We start from the raw sequence: 14,965 nt of genomic DNA, 5'->3' as shown, positions 1-14,965 counted from the left end.
TACCATGCATTGCTAGCATTCCTGTTACCTCAGAGAGACCACTCCTTTTTAGTCTCCTTTGCTGAATCCTACAACTCTTTCACCTCCAAAACGAGCCTTAGTTCTTAACATTTTTCCTTTGCTTTCAACTCCCTAGATGTTTCATCCCTTTTGTGGTTTAAAATCTAAATGCTGATGCCTTCCTTACTTATATTTCCAGCCTCATAGTCTCCCTAAGTTTCATACTCATGTACCTGCCTACTCATTTTTACTTAAATGGTTGATATGTATGTCAGCATCTGCAGTAAAGAAAAGCAGAAAAAAGGCCAAAACTGTATCTCCCAGTTAAGGACTGAATTTTCACCCAGATTAGTATGTCAAAGCCCTAAACCCCAAGATGATGGTATTTGGAGACGGGCTTTTTGGAGCTAATTAAGGTTAAATGAGGTCATGAGGCTCGTCATGATGGGATTAGTGCCCTTATAAGAAGAGACATGAGACAGGTTGCACTTTCTCTCTCTACCATGTGAGAACACAATGAGAAAGTGGCCATCTATCAGCCAGGAAGAGATCTCTTCCCAGAAACCAAAGTGACAGCATCTTGATCTCAGACTTTCCAGCCTCTAGAAACATGAGAAATAATTTTCTGTTGTTTAAGCTCAGTATATAGTATCCTGTTATGGAAGTCTGTGCTGATTAACACATTTCCCTTTGCCTTCCAACCTGCTCCTCCCCAGGCTATCCCAATTTGATAAGCAGCACCAGTATGTATCCACTTGCTTAGACCAGAGAGCCAGGAGGCATCCTTGACTCTTCACCTGCCACCATACATTCCTCATCCAAATTCACCAACAAATCCTATCAGGTCTTCCTTCAAAACATATCCTGGGGCCTCCCTGGTGGCGCAGTGGTTGAGAGTCCGCCTGCTGATGCAGGCAGGGGACACGGGTTCATGCCCTGGTCCGGGAAGATCCCACATGCCGCGGAGCGGCTGGGCCCGTGAGCCATGACCGCTGAGCCTGCGCGTCTGGAGCCTGTGCTCCGCAACGGGAGAGGCCACAGCAGTGAGATGCCCACGTACCGCAAAAACAAACAAAGAAAAAAAACATATCCTGAATCTTGACCATTTCTTACCACCTCAACTGCTACCAACCTAGCCCAAGATACTTACATCTTTACCATAAACTATTGCAAAGTCTCCTCGTGGGTCTTCTGCTCCCACTCTTTCATATCTCCATCCCCCAAACCAATCCAATATTCTCCACACAGCAGGCAGAGGTATTTTTTAGAAAGGATAAATCAGAAAGTGTTACTTCTGCCTGAAAACTTCTGTGGTATCTTAGGATGTTCAGAATGAAATCCAACCTACCTGTTGGATTTTAAAATCATACCAAAGTGTGACCTCGAAGGTCCTCCATTATCTGACCACTGTTTTTCTCTCCATCCTTATTTCCTTCTAATTTTTTATTTGCTTAGCTCTTGCTACACTTGCTGCTTCTAAATATGCCAGTCTTGTTCTTGCCTTGGGACCTTTGCAGGAGCTCTTTATTCCTTCTGACTCGCTCTTCTCTCAGAGCTTTGCAACACTCATGCTCTCACTTCTTTTAGGTCTCTGTTCAAATGGCACCTTTCACAAAGGTTTCTCTTAAGCGTTGAATCTAAAATAGACACTCCCCTGTCTTTCTCTCTCCCTTTCTCTGCTCTACTTATCTCCATTGCACTTTTATAATAATATCTTTATCAACTTTCTCTTCACCAAGGTAAGCTCCATGAGGGCAAGATCTTTGTCTTGTTTATCACCGAATCCCCAGTGCCTAGAAGAGCATCCAGTAAAGAGCAGACATTCAATAGATGTGTTGAATGAATGAAGTTTTCAAATGTGTTTCCAAAGATACTGACATTGCTAATTACAAATTTTAGGGTTTGAAATCTATTTTCAAAAATGTGTTCTTTGAATGAGAAGAAAAAAAATACAAATGGCACAATAGCCAGGACTAGTTCTTTGTAAGACAAGAAGATTCAGAGTGGCAAAGGTAGAGGTATCAGCAGAGCATGGTTATGCTCACAAAAAACGTGAGAAAGTAAGTATAGAAAACAAAATCACATGTGTTTTTTGGATCCTTGAGTGAGCAGCAGAGTGAAAGAGGTTGGTTCTACTGTGCAACCGCAATTTCTCATTCCCACATCTTTTGAACTAGAGTTGTTACACCTCGTTTGAGCTTTACTGAAGACTCTGTTGAGGCTGCTAATGACTCCAGCGGAGAAGACCAGTTTGCTTCCTTCCCTCTTGCCTTTTAGCTTTCCATAGAGCTCCAGCTTTCCTGCCGTTTATCTTCCTCCATCCTAAATTCCAATACTGATATTACCTCCCAGTAAGATCACACACCATCTCCAAAATGTAACTTCGTATTTCTTACCAGGTTTTTATATTCTAAAGTGAATACAATGCCATCCATGAAATAAAACAGTAAGTTTAAAATACTGACTTGAAGAAACAACCAGGACTTTTCTCTCAGGTGTGAAAATGTACTAATGCAAATAGCATAAACTAAAGCACATTTGACTTAATAAGCAGTGGATCTAAATGTTATGCTAAGTAATTTATCCAATCACAGTCTTCAATACATCCCTGGGCACTGACTGGATATAATTGCGAACAAGAATAAAGAACAAGTACCAAAATATTAAATCTAAATTAGTCAGCCGTTCAAATGAGCAAACCCTTTGTGGACTGTATTGACCGTGAAACTGCACATCACCACCTTCCAATGACATCCTAGGACAAGTGCTCAGAGGAACTAATTCTTTCCATGGTTGCCAGGTTGGCCTTGAGCAGCAAAAGGCAACTGGATTTATTTTATTCTGGTGGCAGCTCAGTGGGAACATAAACTAGCAATGCTAGGGAACAGCAGGTCTACGCAGAAAAGGAAGCTCCACTCATATATTATACTAAACCCTCAAATGCCAACTAGGCTTAACCCAGAAGCAATGAAAGTGGTAAACACTAACATTTTCAAAGAACTGTCTAATATTCATGGCAGAATCTATAAAAGGTGACTTTGAATAATTCCTTCCCAGCAAACCTGTAAAAGTTTTATAAAATATGCTGCAAAAATGACTCACAGTAGATGTAATTACTGTGCAACCTTGGAAACTGATGTAAAAAATTCAGCTGCCAGCTGAATTCAGCTGCATGTTAACAGCTACCTAATATATGGGTTGTTTGATTGGACTCTTTGGGCAAAACTGCAAAATTCCTAACCCATTGCTGCTATATATTTTATCAGGGCCAAATTTAGCTACTTTCATTTTTTAAAATGCCATTTTAGACATCACAGTGAATCAAGTCTGTGTTGCTTAATTGCTTGCATACATTACACTCTAATCCATTTCCCCAAACACTAATTTAACTAGTTATTTATTTTTATTTTTTGGAACAGCAGCAGAGTTCTGATGCTGGAACTATGAAACTTGGCAAAATCATTGCTTTCTTAACAAAAAACTAAGAATCAGCTGTGAAATTTCCTCCTCTATGCAATCAGCAACAGTTTCCCAGTTTTTTATTTTAAATGCATTCATCTTAAATTAACAGTTTGGTATAAAAAAAAAAGGTTCATTGCCCATATAGTTTTCAATTATAACATAGTATTTTTTTGTGGATGGGGAGAAAAGCCAAACTGTAGAAGGGTCACATGCCATATTTTCACCCTGTGCCTTATAGCTATCCTTTGGCTTTGGCTGAGGTGACCAGGTATATTGTCAGTTTAAGAGTTAATAATACCAACCAAATATGTCAACTTTTGAAAGATGTCCTCTTAATACAAAATGTTCACCCTATAACCATTACCATCCTAGGCTTTGGTCTTACGGGCTGTCACCTTTGGAAAATTGAATTAAGTTGAATTTTTGCAAAATTGTTTCTATGCTATTGTCACCACAGACATTTGCTACTTAAATGACCTTAATACATTTTTTAGAAAAGAGCTTGACCCCCCCTACTTTATAATGGAATAAGTCTACCTCTTCTCCCCCTCCAAAATTACCTGTCTGCTAAGTTTACATATGTAACATTTTCTGTTAAGTGAGGCCTATGCCAATTGTGAGGGTTGATGAAGCCAACCTGAGGATTATAATCCAGGAGAGTCTTTTAGAAAGCTCCGAGAACTATTCTGGAGAGGTAAGTGGGGAGGGCAGTATATATGAGATTTTGGTGAAGGGGTGCGTGCAATTAAGCACACATCTTGGTAAAAGGTTACTGCTATTCACGAGGGACAGGTATCTTAGTTAATGGTTTTTAGTGTCTCACTATGTATGGGAAGATACAAGAAACTGGGTTCATAAAATTTTCTCCTGAAAATATCTAACTACTATGGGCTAGTTCTGCCAGTTTTCCCAGAGCACAGAAACCTCATACGGACCTTCACCCTGATTTCCTTTCAGGGCGTATTGTAGGTCAGCAACTGCAGTGGCCAATGACTTGATTCATATAGCACAGGATGGTGGGCAACATTCTTTATTTTACAATCCCCTCCCCTTTTGCACATAATTTTGACCAAGATTTGGGAGGCATTTCATGACCACTTGGTCCCATAGCACTAGGAATGCTCATTCCCAGATCAGGGGAGGATTTCGTTGATAGCCCACTCGATGTGCTATTACTGGACTAGGCCCTGTTAACAGTAGCCCAAAGCCTCTGGACCGCCTGTCTTACTAGTCTGTTATGGTCCAGGAAATGGTTCCCTCTTGTTGCTTCTTCCCATATCTAGAGTTACACTCTTACAATCACTGATCTTATAGAACTGTATTATTTGGTCAGTCGTTTCAAGTTGCTAGTCATCATTATTTTTATCAGAGGCTCAGCCACACATCTGGTAATGCAAGAAACAATAATCTTGTAAAATAGGCAGGATACAGTAATATAGCTAGTAATATTAGTAAGGTCATAAGTAATTATTTAATCTAAGAACTTCCATTAGGTGCAGCCCAATATTTCTCCAGGTTCTCTGACCTGGTTTTTTCCACACCAATTACTATCTTTACAGGAGAGGATGCATTGGCATTGTACATAAAGTTCTGCATGTAAAAAGGTGAGTGGTATGTCATCGTGACCCCTTACAGGACTGGGAAAAGAATGTTATCTTCTATGGAGGTACATGGCCAGTGCCAGAAAAAGAAATTGATCTTTATGGTTGAGCAGGTGTTTCTGCCATTGGCGAGGTCTGGTTAATGCTGCACAGCTGTTGGGCTGCACCCTGCAGGCCTGCAAGCCTTGTAGTTGCCCAGCCTCAAAACCAAGAAAGAGCCCAGTGATAACAATAGAGACATCAATGGAAACAGCAACGGAGACTTCAATAGTTTATTGTAAGATTTCCTATCCATATCAGAGGCAGAGGTCTTGGAGAGACACCCAATGGTGTACTGCACAGAGCAGGCAGGATGTGGCAGCAATCTTTGCTACTTGGGGGAAAAGAAGGTTACCATTTATAGGGGTAAATGACCTCAGATTGGCTTGTTAGTTACCAGGAAAACCAGAAGCTGGGGCAGGGGGCAAGCACGTAGGCAGTTACTAATTAAGCTCTATGATTAAGAGGATTGCATAGTCATGTGAGTGAAGCAGAGCCTGGTCGAGCAGGAGCTGTAGAGACCAAGAGAACAGCCACCTTGAAGGCCTCCCTATTTACCCTGCACAGCCCTTACAATCTTGGTCTGCCCCTTTCTGTGATACCCCTGGGGTCAGGCATGTAGAGGTGCACTGCAACCAGATACCACACATGCACTACAGACACCAGCAGCTAGACAGTAACAAGGGTAAAAACCTATTTGCAAAGCAGAAATAGAGACACAAACATAGAGGACAAATGTATGGACACCAAGGGGGGAAGTGGGGTGGGTGGGTGGGATGAAGTGGATGATTGGGGTTGACATATATACCCTACTATGTATAAAATAGATAACTAATGGGAACTACTTACTGTATAGCACAGGGCACTCAGTGCTCTGTGGTGACCTATATGGGAAGGAAACCCAAAACAGAGGGGATATATGTATACGTATAGCTGATTCACTTTGCGGTACAGCAGAAACTAACACAACATTGTAAAGCAACGATACTCCAATAAAAATTTTAAAAAAAGAGTAAGCCAGGCACTTATCGGGTCAATGTTTCATGGGAGTCCAGAGGAGCATGACAACGGCATCTCACTGTAGACCCAGCAATCAGACTGATTTCTCAGTGAAGCCACCACTGTTGCCCAGTCTGTGAAGAGATTCCCTTGGCTCAGACAACGGACAATATGTAAGATGATATAGGAAGATCATGACCATTCAGGTCTCCTCAGCTGGGGCCAAATACTGGAGAGGTGGGGTAACAACAGACCACAGGGTTAACATAATGGCGCCTTTCTCCAGTAGGGGCCCTGATTAATTACCTTAGTAGTCTTAGGTGGGGCCTGGTAGAAGACAGGTGAGGTCATTTTCTAATCCTGTTCCTCGTGGGGTGGCAAACCCAAACCACCAGGGACTTACCTGCCAGTCACAGGGCCATTTCATAGTGTGCTCCCCTGGGTGTAGATCCTGAGGCAGGACCAAAAGTGAGTCATTGTCCTGACGGATAGTTGGCAACAGTTCTTCGGTGGTCAGCAGTTGAACTTGGATGGTGTTGATCAGTTGCCGCTGGGTGAACATGATGTAGGCACTAGGACAGTTGCTCCTGGGATGTTCAGTCATAGTTCAGATGGCTTGAGTTAGCCTCTGGTCCACAGAGGAGAGAACGGGTTTCCATCTCAATTGTTGCTAAGTAGTCCATTCATCCCTTTCATTAGCCCAGCAGCAGTGGGGTTTGTAAGGCAGGTGGAAATGTCAGTGTTTGTTATTTTTATCGGTCCATTCCTGAACTTCATGGCCAGTAGAGTGGGTTCCTTTGTTGCTACTGATGTCCATGGGCCGGGTGGGCGTCCCGTATGTCGCCCATGTTTTTTACGTTGCTCCATGACTCAGGTGGGCCTTTTGTAAGGTCTCCCACCTGTTGCAATGCATTGTCGAAGCATACAGCTGGTGTTCCATCACACTGTATCGTTGCTCCGCCCCCTTCCATAGCTGGGGCCAGAAACGCAAGGATACTCTTACTATTTTGCTGTTATCACAGGCCCCAGGCAAACCCTTCCGAGTAACTGGCCACGCCCAATTCACAAGCCTGTCCCTGAGTTAATATCCCTAAAGCCTGTGTCTGCAATTGTTTAGGGGTGGCGGGCCGGGAGTATATGAGTCTCACTCAACCAGATAACACTCAAGTATATGATAGATCATCCAGGTCCTTGTGTTTTGTCTGTATTCACTAGTTGTCCCCGAGAGTCAGATGAGCCACGAGCGTGGGGCTGCTACTTTTAAACTGGAAAGAGATTCTGAGACTAACAGGATATCATCATTATAAGGAAAGAGACAGACATTTCTCATGGTCGTCAGCTGCCACTGGCTCCCACATGCTAGCGGTCAGCCACCTCGGGATTAGCTCCCAACTTTCTGTTTCCCATCCTTATTTCCGGAAATCTTGGCACTCACGGGAGTTTCCTTGGCCTCATAGCTGGCTTGCTAATTTTCGGGCTGCACCTCACGGGCCTGCAAGCCCTGTAGTTTTTCAGCCTCACGACTGAAGAAAGAGTCCAGAGACAGCAACGGAGACATCACTGGCTTGTTGGGCAGGGGTCTTACACGCCAGAGGCAAAGGTCCTGGAGCAACATCCCACTGGGTACGGCGGAAAACAGGACACGGCAACAACCTTCGCTACTCTGGGGAGGACGCTACCTTTTATAGGGGGAATTGTCTTCAGGTTGGCTCGTTAGTTACCAGGGAAACCAGCAGCTGGGGTAGGGGGCAAGCACATAGGCAGTTACTAATTAAGCCCTATTATTAAGAGGATTGGATAATCATGTGAGTGAAGCAGGGCCTGGTTGAGCAGGGGATGCACAGAGCAAGGGAACAGCCAACTTGAGTGGCTTGACTATACAACAATGCACACTTGAGGGGAGGAAGGAGGCTCAAATGGGTAAAGGAAAAGACTTTATATTAAAATTTTTCTTCTTTGGCCTTGAAATATGAATTTTATTTCATCATGAGTAAAAGTGGGTGGTGAAGAAATGCTTTCTAGGCCATCTTCCAGACTGGTATTTAGGACTACTAGGCTTACCCACATACAGTAGCCACATACACTGAGCCCTCAGCCTAACATTTTCATTGCATATCCCTGCTTTATTCTAAGACTTAAATTGCAAGTGGGCAGGGGCTATTAATCTCTGTACCCCAATAAATGTTTCTCAAGTTGAATTTTGAGTTTTGTGCAGTTGAAACAATACCTCATCTTATATGGTTCACTCTGGCAGAAAACACCCTTTGATTTATTTATAGGAAACTAAAATTAATTTTGAAGAGAAGATTTTTTTTTTAAACCGTCCAAGAATTTGCCAAAGAGGGTAGGATCAATGGGGGACCCTTCAAGTATATCGATAACAATAAATGCTCTCTGCTTTTTACAGTTTCAAGTTTTATAACTACAGGTATTGAAACTCAAATTGTTCTACAAATTAATTTCAGTTCTACATAAATATACTTGTAGATTCTGTATTAGATTGAATTTGCCAGCATCAGCTTAACCTATTTTGAGGACTATTTTACCATGACCCTAGTATGGTAAAATAAAACGAATGCTGAGCTCAGAAGTTATTTTAACTGCAAACATAGCTTTAAAACCTTTAATTAGCTTAACCTGTTTAGTTAAGTCACTGTGATCAGTAATTCGAAGACTCAAGTCTACCTAGCCAGGTAATCTTAGTCTAAAATTCTGAACAACCTGAATTGCAGAACTGCAACTTTACTTCAGAGGTCTGTAGAGTATATAAGATTTAGAAAGTTTTGAATTGTTCAGAAACTCCCAGAGTTCAGTAAAATTCTACATGTCTACAAAGTCTAACTATCATACATCTCATCTCAAATAACTCTGGGTCTTACAGTAAAAAAATAATCCAATTACTGTCAAAACACCAGTAAGAGGACTTCTATATATTGGATTCTTAACATACACACTAAAATTGATGACAACGCAGAGCGTTATTTCACTTTTGCAACCAATCATTAAGAATAATTTCTCCAGCCCCAAACTATTAATCACAGAAATATGACATCTCACTTAGGCTCCCATTAACATTTTATAGAATTAAAAAAGATGGTAATGGCTAATTCCTGGGTTTCAGCACCAAAAAAACCAATCACGCAAACAAACATAACAAAACACAAAAAAAGATGATAATGATGCTCCAGTGTAACAAGGAAGAATGCAAAAAGAAGCCCTCCCTGCACTTCATTCAAAGTTCTTTTAAAAAATGAGGAAATGCTTGGATTCTGATGTTAAGGATCACAACAAAAAGAATATTGAAAAACATCGGATCGTAGGACTCTTTTCCCATAGGGGACCCCATTATAAGTCTGCTACTTGGGACAAGGCACTGGCCCATCTGCTCTGGTAAGGGAAGCTGGGCATGCTGGACATTGAAAATCCTATCACTCTCAGCTATGAGAAAGAGGAGTTTAAGGGAAATAAGCATTTTGCAAAGGGCAAGAGAAGGAAAGGTCCTGATCAAGGAAGGAAATATTTTCCATTTTTTAGAAGTACTAAGGAGCCAGAAGAATTAGGAGCGTGAATGGAAGTGAATTCCCTTTGAGAATCTCTATTTCCATATATGCCTGGATTAGGAAAATTTATAAAGATCAACAATAAAACTAAATGTATCTTTAAACTATGCTTTTAAATATGGGGGCAAACAAAAGCCTATTTATTAAAGAATGTGATACAGAGTGAAACCCCAATTATAATCTTTTTAAAACCACGAGGAATCTCAGAAGAGTAGCCGCAAACACAACAAGCAACAATTTACACTGGTACAACACTTAACAATGAACAAGAACACTTTTACATCCATTGCCTCAATTGATCACTGTTAGCACCCTGAGTGAGCACACGGTTAAGTTAGCATTTTCTTGGTTTTTTTGCTTGTTTTTTTTTTGCGGTACGTGGGCCTCTCACTGTTGTGGCCTCTCCCGTTGCGGAGCGCAGGCTCAGCGGCCATGGCTCACAGGCCCAGCCGCTCCGCGGCATGTGGGATCCTCCCGGACCGGGACACGAACCCGTGTCCCCTGCATCGGCAGGCAGACTCTCAACCACTGCGCCACCAGGGAAGCCCCTTGTTTTTGTTTTTATAAAGCAGAAAGTTCAAATACCTGACCATCTGCTTCCAAATCAGAAATCTGGCAACCCCTAAGTTTAGGGAGTTAAAGGGACTGGATCATATATAGCAGAGAATGATCTCTAACAGTCTTGCTCCAAATTCAGAACACTTTGCACTCACCTACAAGGTTTCCACAAAGCAATGAAGTCATCTTCTCTGGTCTGCTCTTTTCATGGTAACTTTCTGAACTGCATCAACTGCCCACATTGTGATGGAATTGTGGGTAAGGGAAGGAGGTGGGGACTGACAAGCATCATGACCCTCTGGATTGATCACAAGGTATTAACTTTCCCTGTTTTTAGATGACACACTAAGTTCATACCCAAATGAGTGGAATTTGACCCTTTGAATCTAGTTCTCATTCTTTTGCTGGAGATTACACAGAGAAGTAAAGCCTCTATTATGTTTGCCGAATGACAATGGAATATTTAAAATACCTCTGAGACAGAAAGGACTTACCAAGGTTTAGTTCAAAACAGTTCTCACTGAATTTTTCACTCACTGGACAGTGTTTATTTAATACATGCAAATAACTATAGTGGGTAGGGGAAATGCTCGAAATAAAGTTTTGATACTGATAATTCTTAAAATTTTATTTATAATTAAGAACCTTCTTATGACATACCTTTGACTTCCAATGTTTGACTCTGGAGCATAGGAACTGGCCTATACTTAATTTTCTCCTGAGCTAAATGACATTGCCTTGTAAAGGAGAAGAGAACATCTTAATCTCAGACTTTGTAAAGAAGAGTGCCTGCCTGGTGCTGTATAAACTTTCAGTATATTGTGTCCTGGAATATGCATGTAGTACTATTTCAAGTCCTCTTTGCTGATAATTTAATGCTGCCTCTAAATTTAATGCCTATTGCCTTTTCACCAGAAAGCAGTTTTTACTGATGATAATGATGATGGTCATTAGGGTCTTGGAGACTTTTTAAAGGATCTAAGGATGAATGAATAAATAAAAACCACGATGGCTCATTCTGCACCCTATGCCATTAGTATAACGCATAGCTCAGCACAGTTCTTCTCCACCACAAAACTGCTCTATTTAAGTATGTGTTAAATCTCTTTTTCAAACAAAATGAGGATAATTTGTTCAGAAATGAGATTGTGGATTGTCAGCAAGCAAGTAGGCATGCTGCAGAAAGGAAATACATTTAACCTGGTTGATTTTTTTTTTTTTTTCCTCTAAAACTAGTCCTCATAGAACAACCACCAGATTCTGTCAGGCTCTATGTTTACTCCTTCCTTCCTGAATGAGAGGAGTTTGTTCTTTGCTACATTTTCATTGCTTTATCTTTTTAAATATATTAAAGAATGTCAAGTTGAATTTCCTTCTAATATTGCTTCAGGTTACGTAGGGAAAAATGGATACTGGGGCTTTGGAGCACCATCTTTTACATGATTAAATTAATACAGATTAATATTTCATATCATATTCATATTCATAAAAATGTGAATGTAGAGACCCTGCCCTTAAATGCTAGCATACAGGTACAAAGAGATCTGTCCAGAATTATTTTTTATGAAGATATATGTAGTAAGTATTTCTCCAAAACTAAAGTTGTCCCAAGGTGGTTTGTGATGGCCATTATGGTGTATTTTATTTCACAAAGGATTAAACTATGAAAATCCCAAGGCTGCAAAAAGATTTAGATTCAGGCACTGAGTTTATTAGCATAGTCTCTGTTTTTCCCTTTATGAGCCCATTTCAAAGCCATTGATAGGCTTTCTAATGACATGTGGAAGCAGCTACGTCTTTAATTTCCATACACCTATTTCCCCTTCCTTCTTGTAGCAGACCCTGGAGTAGTGAAAAGGACATGGACTCAGAACACAGATAAGGCGGATTCTATACCTTACCATCCTCTAAGGAGCCAGGTGACCAATCTTGGGATGGTGATCAGAACCACCTGAGACTTACTCTCTTCCCCATATTATAAAGATAATAATACCACAGGACTGGTGTGATGTAATTGTTATTATTCTGTTTAGTCTGCAAACAGTCACCAAAAGACTAAAGAAAAGCTACAGAAAGGTTCTTGCTTTAGACAGATTCTACATATTAAAATCTGTATTTAAACAAAATGAGCAGGGAGTTATTCACCTTACTTATGAAATATCTAATATAAGAAATAATGCTTTTTTTTTTTTTTTTTTTGCAGTACGCTGGCCTCTCACTGTTGTGGCCTCTCCCGCTGAGGAGCACAGGCTCCGGACGCGCAGTCTCAGCGGCCATGGCTCACGGGCCCAGCCACTCCGCGCCATGTGGGATCTTCCCGGACCGGGGCACGAACCCGTGTCCCCTGCATCGGCAGGCGAACTCTCAACCACTGCGCCACCAGGGAAGCCCAGAAATAATGCATTTTAAAAGCTAACTTCCATACAATGTTCAAAACACAATTTAATTTGCAAATATTGAATTCAAATTCACCTGTAGCAAGGCCTGAGGTACAACTGCATTTGAAAACCCACTGAGGGACTTTGCACACAATTTAGGCTAATAGGATAAAGGAATAGTGCATCAAATTTGGATTGATCATTCAGTTAAGTCTTATTTACATTACACCAGTCCAATGAAACCCAAAACTTCCATGGGCCTGGGAAGAGTGAGAACTTCCCACTGCTATTCAAGTTGGAAATTAACCAGTTGGTAGGTTATGAGTTCTGACTCTTGACCATGACTCACTTAATGAGAATGAAGTGTGTCTTTTGGTTCAGACCTCTTGTTTTAATAGCCAGCCACATGGTGAAATATGCCAAGTGCACATTGGTTGTTTCTGTCTCTTAGAAGGACGACTCAAAGCCATATTAGTAAAGTGCTTTTGGAACATGAATAGTGGGGCTCTTCTTTGAGTCAGACCTGATTTTGGGGATGAGACTCTGGCTCGCTTTGTGTGTGTATCATGGAGTCAGATTTACATGGGGTTGGTCTAAGTCCCACGCGTCATCTCTAAAGGATAGTATATTCATGGTACTGTGTACACAAACCTATTCTCTGATATGTATGTGCAAATGTTTAATGTGTACAATATGGTTTGGAATATAATAAAGAGGGTTATATAGCAGGAAAAATATCTTTAAACACTAGAATCATTCATAGGGCAGTGAGAGGTTCACACAAAAGGCACAAGAGAGTGGAGATCAACAAAGGAAGCAGTGGATTCACATCTCCCGCCTCAAACTCACTCTCACTAACTGGACTGGGAGCAAATGTCTCCCACACTACTTATGTTATCCTTTCCTTCACTCTCCCGAACTCTCTCTGTGACAAGCATATATGATGTGATTCCACAGTCTGTACTTTCACCTCTCTGATAGTTCTCGTACCTGCTTGCAGTACGTGGGCTCTAATGCTGTCTTTTTCGTAGAATATTCTAAACACAATGGTGCACCTTGGTTGTCTTTGGAGAGTCTTCTCCCTGCTTGTACAAACACAGTCATCAGGTCTTCTAGAGTCCTGTTTAAATCAGGTGAGGACATAGATGGTGACGTCCATCTTAAAGGAATGGAGATAGATGCACTGGAAGCGGAAATGGAAGTCACAACTTCACATTCAATTTGAAAATCCAAAGCAAAATGCTTCCTTCTAGATGGCTTATCTGCCACTGCAATGACGTGCCACTCAATAGCAGCATCTCTGGGGAGATGGGGAACTACCACTACCACCAGGATGCTACCTGTGTCCTTGGCATTGCCATGACACTCGTGTTCTTCCTGAAAATAAAAGAAAAGAATCAGGATGTTGATGTCAGAATGGATCTGCTATAATTCAGAAACCGTATTAGGTTTACATATACACACTTGAGTAAGAATTTAGTCAATTAAATAATTATGTAATAAATGGAAACAGGTTAAATACAGGAGCTGTATAAAGTATTTTGGGGGGCTTCCCGGGCTTCCCTGGCTTCCCTGGTGGCGCAGTGGTTGAGAATCTGCCTGCCAATGCAGGGGACACGGGTTCGAGCCCTGGTCTGGGAAGATCCCACATGCCGCGGAGCGACTGGGCCCGTGAGCCACAACTACTGAGCCTGCGCGTCTGGAGCCTGTGCTCCACAACAAGAGAGGCCGCGACAGTGAGAGGCCCGCGTACCGCGATGAAGAGTGGCCCCTGCTCACCGCAACTAGAGAAAGCCCTCGCACAGAAACGAAGACCCAACACAGCCAAAAATAAATAAATAATTTAAAGTATTTTGGTTTACTAGCTCTTAATTAATTAATAATTATTGCCCATAATTACCAATATGAACTAGGAGTCCCATTATATATGTTTGCATTTTGAATCTTTTTTTTTTTTGCGGTGCGCGTGCCTCTCACTGCTGTGGCCTCTCCCGTTGCGGAGCACAGGCTCCGGACGCGCAGGCTCAGCAGCCATGGCTCACGGGCCCAGCCGCTCCGCGGCATGTGGGGTCTTCCCCGACCGGGGCACGAACCCTGTCCCCTGCATCGGCAGGCGGACTCTCAACCACTGCGCCACCAGGGAAGCCCTGAATCTTTCTTTTAATGTCTTTGATAGAACCAAGAGAGAGAAAAGCTTAAAAATCATATTATATTCAAATATATATGTGGGCATAGACATTCAACTCCATTTATAACTTTAGTCCCTGCATGTCATACAACTATAAATGCAAAAATATTGATGTATTTTTACCTGTACAGATACACTCAAAATTAACCTTAAGGGAACAGTACATCATCTGTGGTGCCT

The 14,965-nt window shown here is 41.7% G+C and overlaps 1 protein-coding gene across 2 annotated transcripts in view; it reads right to left on the bottom strand.

Moving 5' to 3' along the window:
• DPH6 (diphthamine biosynthesis 6) overlaps positions 1–14,965 on the bottom strand; it is a 443,901-nt gene that overhangs the window by 85,193 nt on the left and 343,743 nt on the right. The window contains exon 13 of one of the 2 annotated variants that reach the window (XR_007475329.1): positions 6,505–13,974. The exons of the other annotated variant lie outside the window; for it this stretch is intronic. The gene's annotated coding sequence lies outside the window, so the exon portion shown is untranslated. The remainder of the gene's footprint in view (positions 1–6,504; positions 13,975–14,965) is intronic. 2 annotated transcript variants of the gene reach the window in all.

Source organism: Orcinus orca, chromosome 2 (assembly GCF_937001465.1).
Source record: "Orcinus orca chromosome 2, mOrcOrc1.1, whole genome shotgun sequence".
Classification (NCBI taxonomy): Eukaryota; Metazoa; Chordata; class Mammalia; order Artiodactyla; family Delphinidae; genus Orcinus; species Orcinus orca.
The sequence above is the reverse complement of the archived record's forward strand: the minus strand, read 5'-3'. Positions and strand labels throughout refer to the sequence as shown.